At 39.0% G+C, this 17,694-nt stretch overlaps 1 protein-coding gene across 9 annotated transcripts in view; it reads right to left on the reverse strand.

The window, feature by feature from the left end:
- Nucleotides 1-17,694, reverse strand: part of SUPT3H (SPT3 homolog, SAGA and STAGA complex component) — a 303,750-nt gene that overhangs the window by 9,090 nt on the left and 276,966 nt on the right. The window lies entirely within an intron of this gene.

The following is a 17,694-nucleotide window of genomic DNA, read 5'->3' on the forward strand; positions in this document are numbered from 1 at the left end:
TAATGTACACGGGCAACTTTATAATGTCTGAGAATGAGGTTAGAGCTAGAAGCCTTGAGACATATGAAGAGAAAGCTTTACTTTATGGTTCTAGTCTGAAAACTACGGTTTATGACTCAGGGCACCGCACAAATACTTAGTCACAGAACCCCCACGTGAAAATTTACCACTAATAATAAAAACTCTTTCAACTTGTGATGCAGAGTAATTCAGCATGAAATAGCATGGATGGCTCCCTCTCTCCATGGATGGCTTTTCTTGACCCTTCAAGGTTTCTTTTTGTTGCTGGAGAGGCTCAAGTTTTTGTTCTGTAGGAAGTGTTAGAAGAGAGTTAAATTCTTCCTATATGTCATGACTGTTCACAAGTGCAGCATCTGATTTTTAGGGAATTTATTTGGAAACAATATGGTTCAGTAGTCTGAGTACAAGGGCAGGAGCCAGGGCTGGGCTCTGCTCCCAGCTCTGACACTTACTTGCTGTGTGGCCTCAGACAAACCACTTAACATTTCTGTGTTTCAATTTTCCCTGTCTTTGAAACAGAAATACTATCAGTCACTTAAGACTGTTTTGAGGATTGATTGATTATAGAGCTAATATATGGTGCTTTGAAAATACTGTATGCTATTCAATAATTATTATTTTTATTACATTATGTCTTCTATTGTAATGGCTCAAATACCAGATGGACAGAAATGGATGCTGAAATGGGAAGCTAGCAGGACAGGATAGGATGGGAGGTGCGGGCAGTACTTTGAAATAAATTCACTGATCTGAGAACAAAGATAGTTCACCTACATTCATTTCTTGGGACTTGAAACTGTTGACCAGCTGTACTGGAACAGAGCATCTAATGCCATTTTGCAACATGCTTCTCTTTGGGGCAGCCTCCACCTCCCAAAACTATTCCACGAATGCTCTTTTCCAAATACATATCATCCGCATTCCTCCTTTGATTGAATGAAACGTTTTAATGGGGAAATAAGAACCTAATCAACGACACAGGGCACAAAGTTAGTCTGTAAACAGAATTTTTCTCAGGCTCCAAGTCCCTTTGCCGGCAGAGGCATCTGGGTGCGGCCACCCCTAGCGCGGCGCGGCGCTGGTTCCCGGCCGCTGCACTCTGTTTCCAGCGGGGCTCTCGCTCGCCATAGCGGTGGGAGGTAGGAGGAATTAAGGTAATGCATCAGTGGTTGCCAGTGGAGGAGATGGGAAGAAAAAAAGCAAAAGAAATATACTATTTCAATCAAAGTCTGAAATTTGTAGAAGTGGTTTTGGTCTCAATATAGAAAAAATATTTATCCAAGAAACTCCTACTCGGGTGCGAACATCCTACTTCTAGTGGGATTTTGTTTGGCAAAGTGCTGTGAAAGAGTGGAAGCTAATACAGAGCATGTCTATAAACAAATATATTTATTTAGTACAGATTGACACATTCACTAGAGTATTTCAGTGATTACACGTGTAAAACTATTTCCTATAGTGGTTTCCTTTTGTGATTCTGCTAATTTATTCAATCCACCCCATTTTCATGCATCGAATGTTATGAGCCATTTCAGCCACCCAGACTGAAATGTGCGTTTGGAGACTACATGCCTGTTTTTTCATTTCATCATCTACACATAATTATTTGGTGATATTAGGAATCTGAGCTCAAATGGAAGCCAACCAACATTTTAATAGCTTAAAAATCATGCAGAATGAAGTCTGCCCTGAGGTTAATGAATATGAGCCAAATCTTGAGGCTCTCACTCATTTTTTACTCACTCCTTATTCAGGCAAAAGTTGAATCAATTGTAGTTGGACTGATTAAAAACAGAAGAACATATATTGGGAGCTTTCTCTCAGGTAAAACGGAATATATTACCTAGTATTAGGCTTAGAATGACATCCAATCGATCTTTCGTAAGTATTTCTGTAACACGTTGGAGAAAAATCCAAGTGCTGAGGCAGTTTACCCAGTTATGACGATACTTTAGAAGCAGAATAAATTCTTACACAATACCGGGTTTTAAGACACTAGAAATAGCCCCAATTCAAAATATGCTTTCTGATCTCTCGCAAACTTCTGAAGACCAAGTTCAAATCCAAACGCAAAAAATGCTCTATTAAATATAAAAGCTAAACACACTTATCCTTCAAAACAAAGCTCCATCCTTAATTCGATCTCTAATCCAGGTATATATTGATATAGTTATTTGATTTTGGTGACAGGAAGCATTTCTAATTTAGGTTAATTAAAGGCTATCCTTTCATTATATGCATGATGCCGAACTCTCTGTGTAAAGAATGCAATGTGCCCGTAAAAAAATATAAAGTAGGGCAGTTAATTCTGTTAAGCAGTTAACGCTTTACTTGTGATTGGTGATAATCACGGGAAGATCCTCCTCCCTTACATAACAATTTAGCATAGGCCTCTGCAAGCCATAGCAAAGTAGTGAAGCATTTATACCATTCAAACAGCACTTAAGCATGAAGAAAGCAATAGGAAGAACAGATTTCTTCATCGTATGCAAAGTGAGTAAGAAGCGAAGGAAAAAATCTGCGCCAGAATCGATCTAGTCACCTGACTTGGTCTGTGTGATAGTGCTCCCTCTCTCCTGACAGCGCGCGACTACGATCCCAATGCTGAGACACGCCAAGCGTATTAAGAGCTAGACTGTGGGTGGCTTCTTTGTAAAAAAGAGCAAGCGGACAAATGTAAACAGAGTAGTCGCCTCCTCATCACCACCCATGCTGTATTTCCCGGGCTGCAGTGACTGTCCCTGCTGCTGCAAACCGTCCCTGGGCGGTGAGAGGGCCTCAGTTGCTGACCAGTAGGATGGATAGACTCCTTTGGGTATTCAGACGGGTGTCTCAGTAGGCACTAAGAGCACTAGTGGCACCTCGGCCAGCGTGTGAAGACTGCTCAAAGTCTTGAAGGCTCTTGCATAAGGGCAGCCTATATTGAAGAGAGTCGTTCTTACACCTTATTCAAAGGGCATAATCAAGATTTTCTGGCAACTGCTGTTGGTTTCTCAGTAAAAGAGTACCAGCAAGAAAGCATCGAGAAACGTAGGATACCAAGGAAGGCCAGGCCTTTTTTAAAATTGTATGAAAATACATTGACATTTATATGTTGGAAAAGCTGCTTGACAAGAGGCCGTGGCTTCCAAGTCTCTCTAATGCATGGGTCTAGTAATCTATAAACTTGCCAAATGTCTTTCTGTCTGTCTAGTACTAATCTGCCTAATGTGCTGGCAGATTGGCCCATCCTGGAGACACTGGATAGTTGCTCAGAAGAGCAGACTTCCAAAATGTCCTTTCTAGAGTTGATTAAAAATGACTTTCCATCATTTTTGATTGACTGATCTGTTGAAGGGGCAAAGATATTTACTTTGCAAGGAAAATGAAAGTAAGAACTAGGCTGATTCTGAACTTTCATACTGTACTCCCTCTCCATACTCCTGCTTATATACATTATTTCCTATGGTACATGTTGCTTAAATGAAAGTTCTTTTGAACAGCTGGACAGAACAATACCATTTGACCAGATCTAATCAGTGTGACGTAGCACATCAAAATCTCTCTTCTTCAGCACCATTGCCTCTCTCATTTTTCTTTCGTATGGTATTTTACAGAAGAAATACGCATATATACACATCTATAAAATGGATACTTGTCTGGAAACAAACTGGCCAGGCCATTCTTCTGGCTGATTGCCATTGTTCAGTCATTAAATATAGGCTTACAGATAGGTAGATGGATTACCTGCTTATAACTCCATCAAGGGCTTTTCATGATATCAGAGCCCATATTTTTTTAATAATACTGCAGAATATTTAAATCCTGTATGGAAGCTTTTTTTATAAATACTTCTTTGATGTAAGAACATTTTGATTTGTGTGCATGCTGACACCAGAACAGCTCGATTACTGTATGTTCATTTATCAAAGAGTGCAAGGTCGATCCTGTTCAGATGCAGAATTATTGCATCAAATATGTAACGTGCACTAATCATGCTGACAGCGATACCTTCAATTCCGATTGCTGGATATACAGAAAGAGCAAATACGTACTGTAAATGAAGAGCTAGTTAGGTCTCATTAAAACATATTGTTACTAAATTAATACAAGAGGTTTATACTAAAAAAAGTAGAACGGTGGTAGGGGAGTTACTGAGCCCCAAATGTTCAAATGCCCTAAACGTGCAAGAATACACTGCAGGATCTTTGTTCTTTAAGTAAAGCTAATGCGACCCAGTCAATTCAGACCAGAGCAAAGCGTGGGTGTGTTGTCTCAAGTCACATTATTCATTGTACTGGTATAACACCCTTTTTTCTGTGTTTCTTGTCTTTTCTGCAGCGGAATGGCTGTTGGTAAAACAGGAGCATCAAATCCAGGTTTTCAGCCCTCCAGCAGTTCTGAATTTCCTGGCTTTTGTGGACTGAAATCAGACCCCTGCCATCACTTATGTGCATTTTGTTTTGGGTAATTGACATTAATTTTTAGGTTGCATCACTGACATCAATCAGCATAGTTCTCAGAGGACTAGAGTTAAGGGGCCACAATAAAAGGGCATGACATTGTTTCTTTTGTTTTATTTTTGGAGCACTTTGACTACTCTATATTTTTCCAGTTGATGTTGCATTCTTTTTGAGTGAGACAGCATGAAATATTACTGCCCGTCTTGTTGAAAAGAGTATTTTGGTATTTCGGTAAATGGCTCTAGAGGCTGGGACGGCCAACACTGGTACAAATTCAAGCTCATACCTTTTCCCTATATAACACTTTGAAGAAACTATGGAACAGCAACACATTTCTTCACAGAGAGATATGTTGCCTGTTACAGATGTTTTCCATATGGGAAGTGGAAGGTCACCCCCACCCCCCTTCCCCTCATCAGTGTTCTCACATCGCAGAAGGCATCTACAAAGACAACAGGGCTGTAAATGATATTCCATAGAAGCCTCCATCAGCACGTACTACGAACGAACAAGCTGATTTTCACTGTATGGGACAGAAATCTGCACCAGTGTAGCCTGCTTACAGTGAAGATTTTGACTCTTCAGCTTCCCGTTTTACCAGCATACTGCACAAATCCTTCAGTAATTGGTCAAGACAAGCCAGATGATGGCACTTCAGATACTAAAGATTAGATTGCAGAGATTAGTACAAGATTTTAATGCTGCATCAGCTGATGGGTTTAACACCTCCCTCCAATCCTTATGAGTGAGAAGGAAAATTTCCTCCTACACAAGATCTTGATTTTAAGAAGAAAATTATCTAAGACACCTCACAGAATCACAGAACGGTTGAGGTTGGAAGGGACCTCTGGAGATCATCTAGTCCAACCCCACCCCAGCCCGCTCAAGCAGAGGCCTCTGAGCATATTTCCCAGGATCACGTCCAGGCAGGTTTTGAATATCTCCAGGGAAGGAGACTCCACAACCTCTTTGGGCAACCTGTAACCTCGATGGGGCTACTCCTATTTTGTAGGCATTCGTACACAGTCACAGGCACAGGACCACAGATGATACACTCATACAACACATGGCCTTCGGGAGAAGAAAAGATCTGCTGCCCCATACTCCATGCTACTAGTGTCAATTCACAATAACGGCTATAATTAAAATGGAATTAGAAGCACAGCTGGATTTTTTAAGAGATCAGAGTTCTATTTACAAATGCTCAGCACCTATAATGGGAACCATGTTTTCAAACGATCTTAGAGCTTCTCAGCTCCAACGTCATGCTTACAGTCTGACTCAAAAGGGTTTATCAACCTAGGTATATGCAGTATGCTTTTCTTTTCAGGAATCTGGATACTCTTTTTGGATGCATAAATGAGAACTGAGCTATTCTGACAATTAAGACTTCAATGAAGGTGTGATTTTCTAAAAGGCCCATTTAGTAATGGATAGATTTGCTCCTCTCAACCACTCCTTCACCAGAATACATAAGTATCTTATATCAAAAGTAGCAAGATTTAAAAATAAAAACAAAAGAAGACCTCAAACAAACAAGGAATTTATGTAAAGAATTCCTTTGTACATATTTCCCTAGAGTTTTGGCTTTACCCAAGGCATGGAACTAGTCTATCTTAGTGTAGCTTAAATGTGAAACTGGACTATTACGGCTCTTCATGCCAGTTTTGGTAACATATATAGATATTAGTGACTATATTTTGCCATATAATTGTGTTATTACTATATATCACTATATAATATACATGAAAATATATAATATACGAGATAATCTCTAACATTTCTAAAAAATAAACTGCAATGTTGAGATTTTGAAAGTCAACTATTGATCTTAGTTCTGTCACTCTCAGTCATTTCACTGGGATCTATATAGCTACATCTTTAATTAGGGTCAGAAAAAAATCTTAAATAGTACTGCTTGTACTTTTTTCTTTTTTGCTTTTCTATTCTTATTTCTTTCTTATTTTTCTAAAATGTGTGCCACCATTGACTATTTTCCTAGAATCTACAATATATTCCCCAATAACCTGAAATCCTTTCATTTTCTTCTTTTCTCCTGTTCAGCTTTTCCTCTGTTCCCCACCACAGTAATTTTATTTCTAATTTTTTCTTTACCAACTTTCTTCTCTTTCACTTTAATTAAATCTTTCCCTCTATTTATCTCTGTCTTTGCACCTCAGTTCAGCTTATGCTCCCTTCCTTCCAAGCCTGCTCCACCATCTTTCCGAAAGTCATCACTCACACTCCCTTTTGCCCAACACCTCTCTCTCTCTGCTGTTTATCTTTCCAACCTTATTTCTGCAGGTCCTTGTCTCTTACTGACATCATCTCTTCTGTAAAGAAGTGAGGGGCTCTTTGTCTTGATATAATTCCATCCAAACTTACTTCATCGTCTCCTGACCAGCTTTTGGCTATACAATTACATTAGCAGTCATTGCACAAAATATAGAAAATTGGATCTATTGCTTATGATGGATTTAGGATAGAAGAAGTAACAAAGGGGACACTGGGCATGTAAGAGAAATTGAGCATATGCATGTGGGCTTCCTTCCACAAGCTTAAGTTCTATGTTGGATATTAAATGTAAATGAAGCATGCAATTTTATTTTTCTTTTCTTTTCTTTTCTTTTTTTTTTGGGGGGGGGGGGCTGTAATTATTGAGTTTGGTTGAGAAAAAGAAAGCAAGGGGGAGAGAAAAAAAAGCACACACTTCCCTGATGTCAAAGCAAAGTATGTTTGTGCCTAGTCCGTTGAAGAAATTGCTCAAGAACATTTCACCTCCGTGAAAATGTTCCCCTTGTGAGATAGTGAAAGACTGGGGCTTCTGCCATAAAAATGGGGTCCTCTAGCTTAATCCTGCTAAGATGAACTGACTAGATGAACTCAAAAACAGTCACTTCAGCAAGCTTCTATTGTGCCTTGATAAATCACTTGATTGCTGTAATAGTTCCCTTCCCTTTGTCTCTAGCTGGGCATGAGTCAGTTGAAAATGTCTGAGTAAGTCTCCCATAGCTCCTAGAAAATGCAGAGAGATCACGGAGCAGACTGTTTTCTTTTGGTTATATTTATTCCTCGAAGGGGAGTTGTCCATGGGGCAAACCACTGACCTTGGCCTGCTGTAGGGGGATAAAATTCATCCATTCCTGAGGAAACAATTCTTCTCTTGACAATGTTTCATATGGTGCTTATGACAAGTGATATTTTTGCAGAGAATAAAACTCAGGACAAGGCAATATAAGCTTGTCCACACTGCACAAAAAAATGTCTTGGTCGTGATTTGGAAGAGAATAGAGCAAATGCTGACGCTGATTCAGCTTTGGCTTTTGAAATGACCGACCAGGGTGCCAGCTGAGGTGGTGTTTTTGTCTTGTGGGCAAATTTTAATCAGGCACTAGGCAGAGTCAACCAACTAATTACTCACAGGCCACTTGCCAGGTATTAAAACGGGACAATTTTCAATCTTTGACAGACTGGATTTGAACAGGCACCAGAAGCGAAAGCATCTATTGTCCATTATCCAGTCTAGCTCTGAGACTTCCAATCTCTTAGTTACCATGTAGCTTGCTCAAGAAAGGTCTGTCAAGCAACAGCCTCTCTACACAAATTACTTCAGAACTGCATAAGAAGCTTCTAAAAAGGATATTAGTTATTAAAGCACTCGAGATTTTCCACGTCAAAGAGTTCACGTGAAAGGCATAGTTGAAATAACTGAAATAAAATATTCTATAAACTATCTGCATTTACTTACAAATACTAAAGAGTGAGATATGAAGAGATCTATTGCTATCCTAACCAAAATTTAGTTCACTATTTTGAATTACCATCTGCTTGATGAAAGCAAGATTTAAGGCACCAGAGTTGGCTTCTGGAAACACCCAAACAATTCAAAATCAAACAGAGCTTAGGAGAAGCTGGATTCGTCTTTCTTTTCCCACTCCTTCCTCGAAAATATATAAGCCAGATACAGCAAAGAAATACAACAGTAATGTACGTCATACTACTCTCCACAATTAAAGGCTAAAAGTAGATACCGTTTTCCACCCATTTCTTGCTAGGATAGCCCAATAATCTAAATGGGGATGTGTAAAATGTCTTAATGCATTTACAGTGAGGAAACTTTTAAAAATTGCAATCTGTATCTCCCACTTCCTAGAAAAAGTAAGATCTGAGATTTTCGGAAAGAACATACTGTCATTTCAGTGCCATTTGAGTCATGCTTTTTTCACAGCACAGCATTTTTATATTAGTAGAGGGTAAAAGAAGAACATGTTGTTGATGCAGTTTTTTCAGGAGACACTTCTTATTTTTCTAGTTCTCAAATGTGTTCAAAATCATATTTACTATGAAGACTGGAAGAATTTATCAATTTTTCAAGGAATATGTTTTGCTAAGAATATAATTTAAAACATCTCTTATCTCCTAATTATTTTCCACATTTTTATCTATACTGATGATTTTGCCGTGGTTGAGTGAAACTCTTTCAGAAGGAATGTGCACTTAGTTAATAACATGTTGATTATTAAAAAAGAGGAAGAAGAAGAAGAGCAAATGAGTCAGACTGAGAGTCTAAAATGGGTGCAAGGGAGCTGCAACCTACTTTATAATATGAGGAATGGACCAGCACATTACCAAAAGTGAAGTGAGGAGGACTAGCTAAGAAAGCCAGTGGATGTTCCCATTCAATAAAGCCTCAAAACAGGCTCTGTTGGTGGGCTCTATGGAAGCCCATATGTAATCCTTACTCCACTCCACACTTTCTGCCCCCCTCCCCCCCCAAAAAAAAAAAAAAAGAAAAAGAAAATAGTTGGGGTAGGCTGTGGTACCACTTGTCTTCTTTCTGGGTGAATCCAGAGGAGGAAGGGCTTAGGAAGAATTATAGGTCCTTGCAAAAACTCTGTGTGTTGATGACCATACCATCTGGAAACAGTGATAACTGCACTATTAATGGAGGCATTACTACAGAAGATCTGACTTGTTTACATATTAAAACTAGCCAGGCTGTGTGCTGGCTTGTGATACATGTTTACTCTGATTTCCTCCGTGACATTTCACTCCTAAAGCTGTCAATAACCTGTTAACCTTCTTCGCACAGAAATTCTCAAACAAAGTCTATTTCGGCTCGGCTTTTGAATGTGAATTGTCATAACCAATTCCAAAGTCTAAGTTTACAATATACAGTTGCCCTAATCTGGTAAATCATGGTATAGGTGGTTTTCTCCTTGCTTAAATGGAGCTTTTCTTTGCATCATAAACCAGGATATAACAATGCTGTTATGTGATATCCTAAAATTACGAAATTAATTTAATGGTAGAATAGCACTGTTCTTTACTGGTAATTGACAGCTTGATCCTGCAGTTTTCAATGGCCAGAAGTGTCCTGTAATCAAGAGGATTGCTCATATTCATACAGTTTAAAGCCAAAAGGGAAAATTAGATCATCTAGTCTGACCTCCTGTGCACCACAGACCACAGAATTTCAGCCAGTTGCCCTTATTTTGAGCCAGTAATCAGTTTAACAAAAGCGTATTTTCCAGAAATTCGTTTGACCTCCATTTGGAGTCATCAAGAACTAGACAATGCAGAACTTGGTAGTTTGTTCCACAGTTAATTTCTTTGTGCCTTCTTTTTAACTTGAATTTCTCTGGCATTACTTTTCTACATAAATACAAGTTATAAGAAGAGCAATTATGGCTGTCTCTACAATAATGGCAACATTAACGTAAAAAGAACATGTCCAATTTGGATATTAAGAACTCTTTTGGCCAGAGGCACAGAAATATTTAAGCATCAACTGATCCAGATATACTTATTAGTGGATTTACTGAAGTGTCTGAGTCAGGTACAAAAGAGTAGATCTACACGAGCATTTAGTTCGGATCAGGGGTGCGGTTTTGAAACAAATCTCCCATTCATCCCCACTTACTGGGCATCGCTTTGCACTGTGGCATGATTTCAGAGCACACTAAGTGGACTCTTTTTGGATAAACCCAAATCAAAAGATGCACTCCAACCACTAACAGGCATTCAGTCAACCGGGCCAGACTCGACCTCGCACTAGAGTGAAGTACAACTCACTGAAATGCTTACAGCATGAATGTTAGGTCGCTAGCAGCAACTGTTTTGTTTGCTACACATCTGCTCCTATTTGTACCACCTGCAAAGGTAGCCAAAGCCTAATTCTCAATGCCTATAAAGAACCTTGCGCCAGCAGCATCAGAGAATAGAAAAATGAGGTTTAACAAGTAATTTAAGAAAATTACTAACTGCAGAAATGAATTTGGTTGATAGAACAGTAGATGGGTATTAATCCGTAATCTGAAGAACAATGGCTGCAATAAAAAAGCAATGAAGAGGGTTCCATGCTTTAGCGACATGCTTATGTTTAGAAAATATGAGACAATATGGATTAATTCACCTGGCTTGTCCTGACAAAAATAACTCAGAAACAAATGGCTGCTAAGAGAACTGTGAGGAAAATAGAAGGGGAGACATTGATGCTGAAGGACAACAAACCCGAGCTAACAAATAACAGAAGAACACTGAACATTCAGAAATGGCTACTCCATAGAACTATAAAATTAATTAGGATAGTAGGTTTAATTCATTGTTTCCTGCCAACGATTTCCAATATAATGTCCAAGGGAGAAAGGATGTAAATGAATGCATCTTCAGAACCTGCATTCATTTATGCAGTCCAGTGACACAGGTCAATGAAATATTTTATTCTAAAGGAGAGTCAAAATGAGACACGTAATTCCAAAAAAGATCACTTAAGGAAGCCGTGTTTTGTGGCTCCCAATTCTGCCAGACCAGCAGTGCCATTCTCAGTAAAAAGAGAAGGGGTGTGAGACACGAGCACTGAACTACCAAGAAATAAGCAAAGGTGCAAAGTGCAGCAAGAAGATGGCTACATAAATGGTCACTTCAACATGGCTTTTATTTTTGCTGAGGAAACTTCCTGGATAGTATAAAGCTCAACGCACAGCAGTTTCATGGCAAACAAGTATTTGTTGTAGAACTCTGCAGGGAAGTTACTAACAGGGCAGAAGTAAGAAACTATTTCAGTCTTACTTTACCAAGCTTTTGTCTGTTTCCCAAATGAGATTTCCTATAACTATTCATTTCTGGGAGTTTAAAGGCAGAAGAGCTATCAGATTATCCAGTGAAATCTATTAGATATCACAAGTCCTAACTATCCCAATCTTTTCAGAATACAATAGTAACATACAACCTTTATAAAGGGAAAAAGTCACTAGAAATTTCAGCATGCACCTTCAGACCAGTCAAGTGCAAACCCCTCTTGAATGCTTCCTTTTGCTATGCTTCTGATTCCCTGGTCTTGCTAAGGAATCTCCTCCTTCGGACTCTACTGTTTTCAACTTTTCAAGGGATTGATTTTTTTCCAGTTTTTATTTTTGCAATCTCTCCTTTCCAGGCTGAAGAAAGAAAGTGCTGAAATACTATAAAAAACAATAGCAGAGAGCAAGTACCAACACAAAACTGACAAAAACTTTGTTCTTGGCCTCTCTGCAAAGTTCTGGCAGTCCAGAAAAGTTTGAAATACACTGCAGAAAATTGTAGACAGAGAATTTATGCTGATCTGATCCGTGGCTTTTTGGAAAGTTCAAGGCTGGAAAGAGGTGCTAATTTAAAAGGAGACTTTTAGGTTTTAGACTGTTTGGGAAAGTAACCAATATTTACAAAAATCTTTCAAAAGATACACTTGGTCTTTGAATTTCAGCTACAATTCAAAGAAAAAGAAATTCCAAACAAAAGGGGGAATCTGTTACTACAAGGTGATTTTGAAAACCTTTTAAGGTCCTGAGAAGTCTCTCTGGTCTTTCACTCTATGGCTGGTGATGCTAGATATATGCAAACAGTAATCAGTTCCAGGCCTGCAGTAGCAGGGCTCACTCATAATAGAATAAAATTACAGCTTACTTAGGAACTCAGAATTGAGAAAATCTCTGACTATTTGGCAAAGAACAGTATCAGGAAAGCAGCGGGGTGGAGAAGGAATGGTTGTGAGGAATAAGAAAATTATACTGTTCAGGCAAATTACACAATACAGGAGGGAAGAGGGGCAGAAGGACAACAGCAGCGGAAGGATCAGAAAGCAAGCTTAAGAACAAATGGATTTGGTACAAGTCCGAGAATGCGACAACTGGTACCTTCAAGGAACCTGGCCCATACACCATTATCCATGGAGAAGTGTCCGTGCTACTGCAGTTAGTTTTCACCAGCATATCAACATAGTTGCTGATGGACTGGCACACACATGTGATTGATAACCTCCAAAATGAAATGTAATATACTCCTGTCCCCACTGGAAACCTCACCTTCCTCCTCAGTCCCTGCTCGTGTAGCCAGTTGGGCCTGGAAAGATGCCATATGTGATCATCCCCTGTATTCCAGAATTCCCTGTCGATGCTGGAAATGAAACCGCAGGCATGATAATACAAGAGTTAACGCACACCAGGGCTGCTATGCCAGCTCAAGCTAGTTACATTTTTCTGACTCTGTGGTGGTTTAAGTTTTCCTTCTCTTCTTCCCCCTCCACTGATCAAGGACACACATGGCTACCAAAAAGCAGCAAAGCCTTTCTACCAAAATTACTCTCCTTTAGTAACAAGACCACAAAAGACTGAAACACACAACACTGTCTGCCACCACCCTATTCTAGTTGATTGTCTTTTAATAGCTACAATAAAGTTGTGCAAAGAAATAATATCCCACATCCTCGACTCTCCTGGGCAGAATATGGACAACCCCAAAGGAAAGTGTGCCTTAGCTGAATCTGCTACTTTATGAGTAAAATAGGAAGTTCAGTCCCCTTTTATTGTACCTTTTATTTTTGAAAGGCTGCCCAAACAGTTCCAAGTTGAGTTGAAGCAAAGTTATTGATGTCAAGAAGCCAAGATCTTTCGCCATGGTTTGCTGAATGAGGAAGGAAGAAAACTGTTTGTACTCAGCTGTCCTCTGCTTCTCCAGGCTAGCTTTGAGCCAAAGAAGCAGGAAGAGGAGAAAGATGAATAAGTGAAAAGGGATAATGTTTATCTTTTAACAAAATCACAATGTTCTGCTCCCAGGTCTAGCAGCCAAGACGCGCTGTTGCATCTTTAAGACAGATAGTCTCTTCTCTGAGAGACGACAGGCTAATTATAGTGCTCCTGCCAGAGGGAACTCACACATGCAAACCATTATGTAAAATATAATTTTTTTCTTTAAGAATGCTCAAGATCATTAGACATGGTTTTTTTAATGCTAGAAAATCAAGCCAAAAATGAAAATAAACAGTTTCAAGTATTTGCAACATAATTCCCTCATGCATTTATGGAAATATAGTAAAAAGCGCCTTAAAAATGTGGTCTGACATTTCATGCTGCTCTGTTTTTCTATTTTTCCAGTTCTAAACATTTGCCCTCTTGTCCTGTATCATTTCAGCTTCACTGCAGTTTGGAATAGATGATGGTGGTAGCCCTTGTCATTTCTACCGAACTTTTCAGGCTTCAACTAATAGGTGACAGTAAGCATCCCAAGGGCTTGTTGTAAATCATACAAACACACTGTATGATATACAACAACATATAAACATAACATATAACATATAACAACTGTATAAAACAAATGCAAACTCACTGCACGCAGACATGATAGAACCCTTCACCAACATAATTCCATGTCCACATGTGCTTTGGTAATTTCAGGGTAAAGTGATGATCTACTTCATTTAACAGCTAAGTATGTCAACTCACAGTCGGCACAAAAGTTATCTGAGATTGTTGGTTGTATACAGATTTCTACATAAAATTTGGGTTTAAAAGGGAAAGTCTTTTGGCATACAGTACCATAAAGCTGAGGAGGGATACATATATATATATATATGTATGTATGCATGTATGTGTATGTGTGTCTGTGTATACATATATTTATATACATACACATATATCTATGTAGTTAGCATGGACCATAAAAGTATGAGCAGGAACAAATGAACCACTCCTTTGTTCTGTCTTAACTAAACTTCACCAAGGGGTAAAACTACTATTTCTTTACGTTTTGCTAGGAATATAAAGTTTCTTAACATCATACTGTTAGTTATTCAGTACTGGTGCAAGTCCATGGGAATATCACTGCTTCCAGCAAGCAAGCCTACCACTGTCACTGCCCAGCTGTTATTCAACAAATGATGCAAATGGTATCCTGGCCAGTTAAGCAGTTTCAGGGGTGAAGCTATTTCAGATGGAAAAAATATCACTTTTTCTGAGCCCTCTTCCCTCCAGAAGAGGTTTAATATGCTACTATCCTCAAGAGCCATCATTACTTTAAGATGACTATGGAAAGACTTCATCAACAAGTCTGGCTATGATGATATGAAACAGTTTCATCCCTGTCTTAAGAAAAAAGAATTGAACCCTCTCCTATCTAAATTAGTCGGTATTTCAACAGTTTTATCGGGTTAATAAAGAAAAGGCCTATTAAAAGCCCAAACGCCATGGCCTAATGGATTAAGCAAGCAACTGCATGTCATAAATTCTTGAGTTTTAATCCAGAGTCTCCTAGTGCTCACCTTCTTGTTCCATAAAATTGAGATAATATTTATTCTCTACTTCATGAGGGTGTTGTGAGAGTGAGTAAATGTTTGGACAGCTCTTCAAAAGGTCAGCTTTAACCAGGCACCTGCTTTTTACTGAGGTAAACTGTTTCCTTGGATTCCCATTATATGATCATGGCCCCAGTCTCCAGAGCCTCTCGGGTCAGCTTATAATAAACACTCACATGTGTAAAGATGGGCACATACTAAGCATCTTCTGATTTGGGACTTAAGAACGATTTCACCTGACACTCATTATATATTTAAATTATGCCCCCCCAACACCACCACCACATGAATAAGGCAGAAAATATAAGTGCTAAGAAACTTTTAACTTACTGCCACTCTTAAGGCATAACATCTTCAGGTTTAACAACCTCTAACATATTGATAATATCAGTCAATTTTCAAATTGCCATTTAACAACTGAGGTACATAAGAACATAAAGCAGAAAAATCATTTCTTTTAATAGAAAACCCTTTAAGAAGCACTTTCTTCTAGATGCAGTTGATTTATTCTAGAGCAATTGATGCCCTACTAACATTTAAAATAAGAGCTGTAAAATCCTGTGTTTTATTAGATAGGCAATTCCACCAACTCTGCACATTGTATAATCCCATCAGTGGTTAGTTCTCAACAAACAGGTCACACATACGGAAAAAGGATCCTAGACCAAGGCGGGAAGCAAAAAGAGGTTAAATCAGTTACAGCTAGGTTTTTCCTCAGTTTTAACTCATATGTGATGACATAAAACCCAGAAAAAACAGCTCCAACTTGAAAATGATTTAAATTTGCCAGCTCCAGCCATTTCTGGAAGTGTGCCAGGCTTAATTTGGATTTAGGCTTTCAAAGTTTGCATAGCTCTAACTTTAACCTGCTGCAGCCTAAAAAGTGGACTTGGTAAGAGACAGACAAATATTCCACATAATTCAACACAACTGACAGTCTGTTCTCGCAGGGCACCCCAGCGCAGAATCAAAATGTTTTAGTTGTTTCGTTCCAGAAGAGGGTGGTGCCATGTCTTTATGAGTAGAGCCATCCATGCTAGAAATGCCTTCTGTACTGATCTAACACCGTGCAAGGATAATGCTCACAAGAGGGAATAGGACTTGTTTTCCATGAGGGAATATTTTCAGAGTCAAGCTTGTAATTTGTATTTGCAAATCTCCAAATTCAACAATTTTGGAGCCTCTATAAACTTTCAGATGGAAAGATCTAGTATTTGGAATAAATAATGTCTACGCTTCGCCGTCCTTACAGGGCATTTTCTGTCAGAAGAGTGCTATATCCTGACTCCTGAAACACACAGAACCCCTTTGTAGTCGAGCTATCTCACTATACTATTCCAAGTGTGCAGCTAACGAGGTTAGTATTAATAGTACCACAGAAAGATGGAGGGGAAAAAAAAAAAAGAAAATATCCTGACAAGCATCGATTGGGAATGCCAATAGCTCTCTCAGGATCCTGCCTGCAATTCAAGGGCATTTTTTATTTTAATATGTAAAAAATGAACTTTTGTACCTGCTAAAAAATCATAACATTGAAACATAAGTACATTTATCTTTTAACTATTTTTCCAGGCCTTTTCCAAAAATCTGCTGGTTATTAAAACATTGCTGTGTAAATAAAAATGTTCTGCTTTATAACTTGCCTTCCCTTTCCCTGCTTGCCCACACAATGCAATCATTGTTTGCTAGATTGCACGTTCTCATAGCAGCAGACTTTGATGTCACTAACCTAGTGCTATGACTTCATTATAGGTACACAGTAGCCAAACACAGGCCGATTGTGTGAAAATTTTACCAGCCTACACAATAGATATCGAGTGCCTGAACTGCAACCCAGCAGAGCTTTGGAGCAGGTCTCTTCCCTATTGCGGACATAGAGCAAATAGGCGGATCACATTTGGGTGTACAATAATAATAGTTATAGCTACCTAGTGTTTCATCAGAGCATCTCAAAGCACTGTCTAACATCAAACCTCCCAATGGCATTAAGGAACATAAAAGATATTCTTGCAGGAGAGCAAGATGGAGAAAATAATTTGTTGGCACTCTACCTATCGACAGCAGCCGTGAACCACGAAGCTGTAGTTCATATAAACAGGAGCTAAGCATTAGTGGAAATGGCAGCACACAGTAAGACAGGGTAAGCTTATATAATGCTGAGCCTACAGATTGAGAAACTGCAATATTATTATTTATTATTATTATTAAGCATCCTATAATATGATGCTTCAGGTGCTACATGCTGTTGAAGGAGATTTAACATGACAGAGCTGTGTGTTTCTTAAGGATGGCTGCATTTTCTACTTCAATCAATGTTTAAGAGCAATTTATTTATAAAACACAACTGAGAACTGAGTTCTGGAGTGGAAAGAGACCGTTTTTTCTAGAAGAAACAGCACATGGTAATACCATAAAGACCTAAGTGTTTGGCAGCTCCGATGGCTGGGGTTTGAGACTGGCTGGGGTTATGATCACTGGCACAGAGTCCAGTTGGAGGCATATAGCTAACGGTGTCCCCCAGGGGTCAGTCCTGGGTCCAGTCTTGTTCAATATATTCATCAGCGATCTGGAGGAAGGGACAGAGTGCACCCTCAGCACGTTTGCTGGTGATACTAAACTGGGGGGAGT

The sequence above is a fragment of the Struthio camelus genome, chromosome 3 (assembly GCF_040807025.1).
Source record: "Struthio camelus isolate bStrCam1 chromosome 3, bStrCam1.hap1, whole genome shotgun sequence".
NCBI classification, from domain to species: domain Eukaryota; kingdom Metazoa; phylum Chordata; class Aves; order Struthioniformes; family Struthionidae; genus Struthio; species Struthio camelus.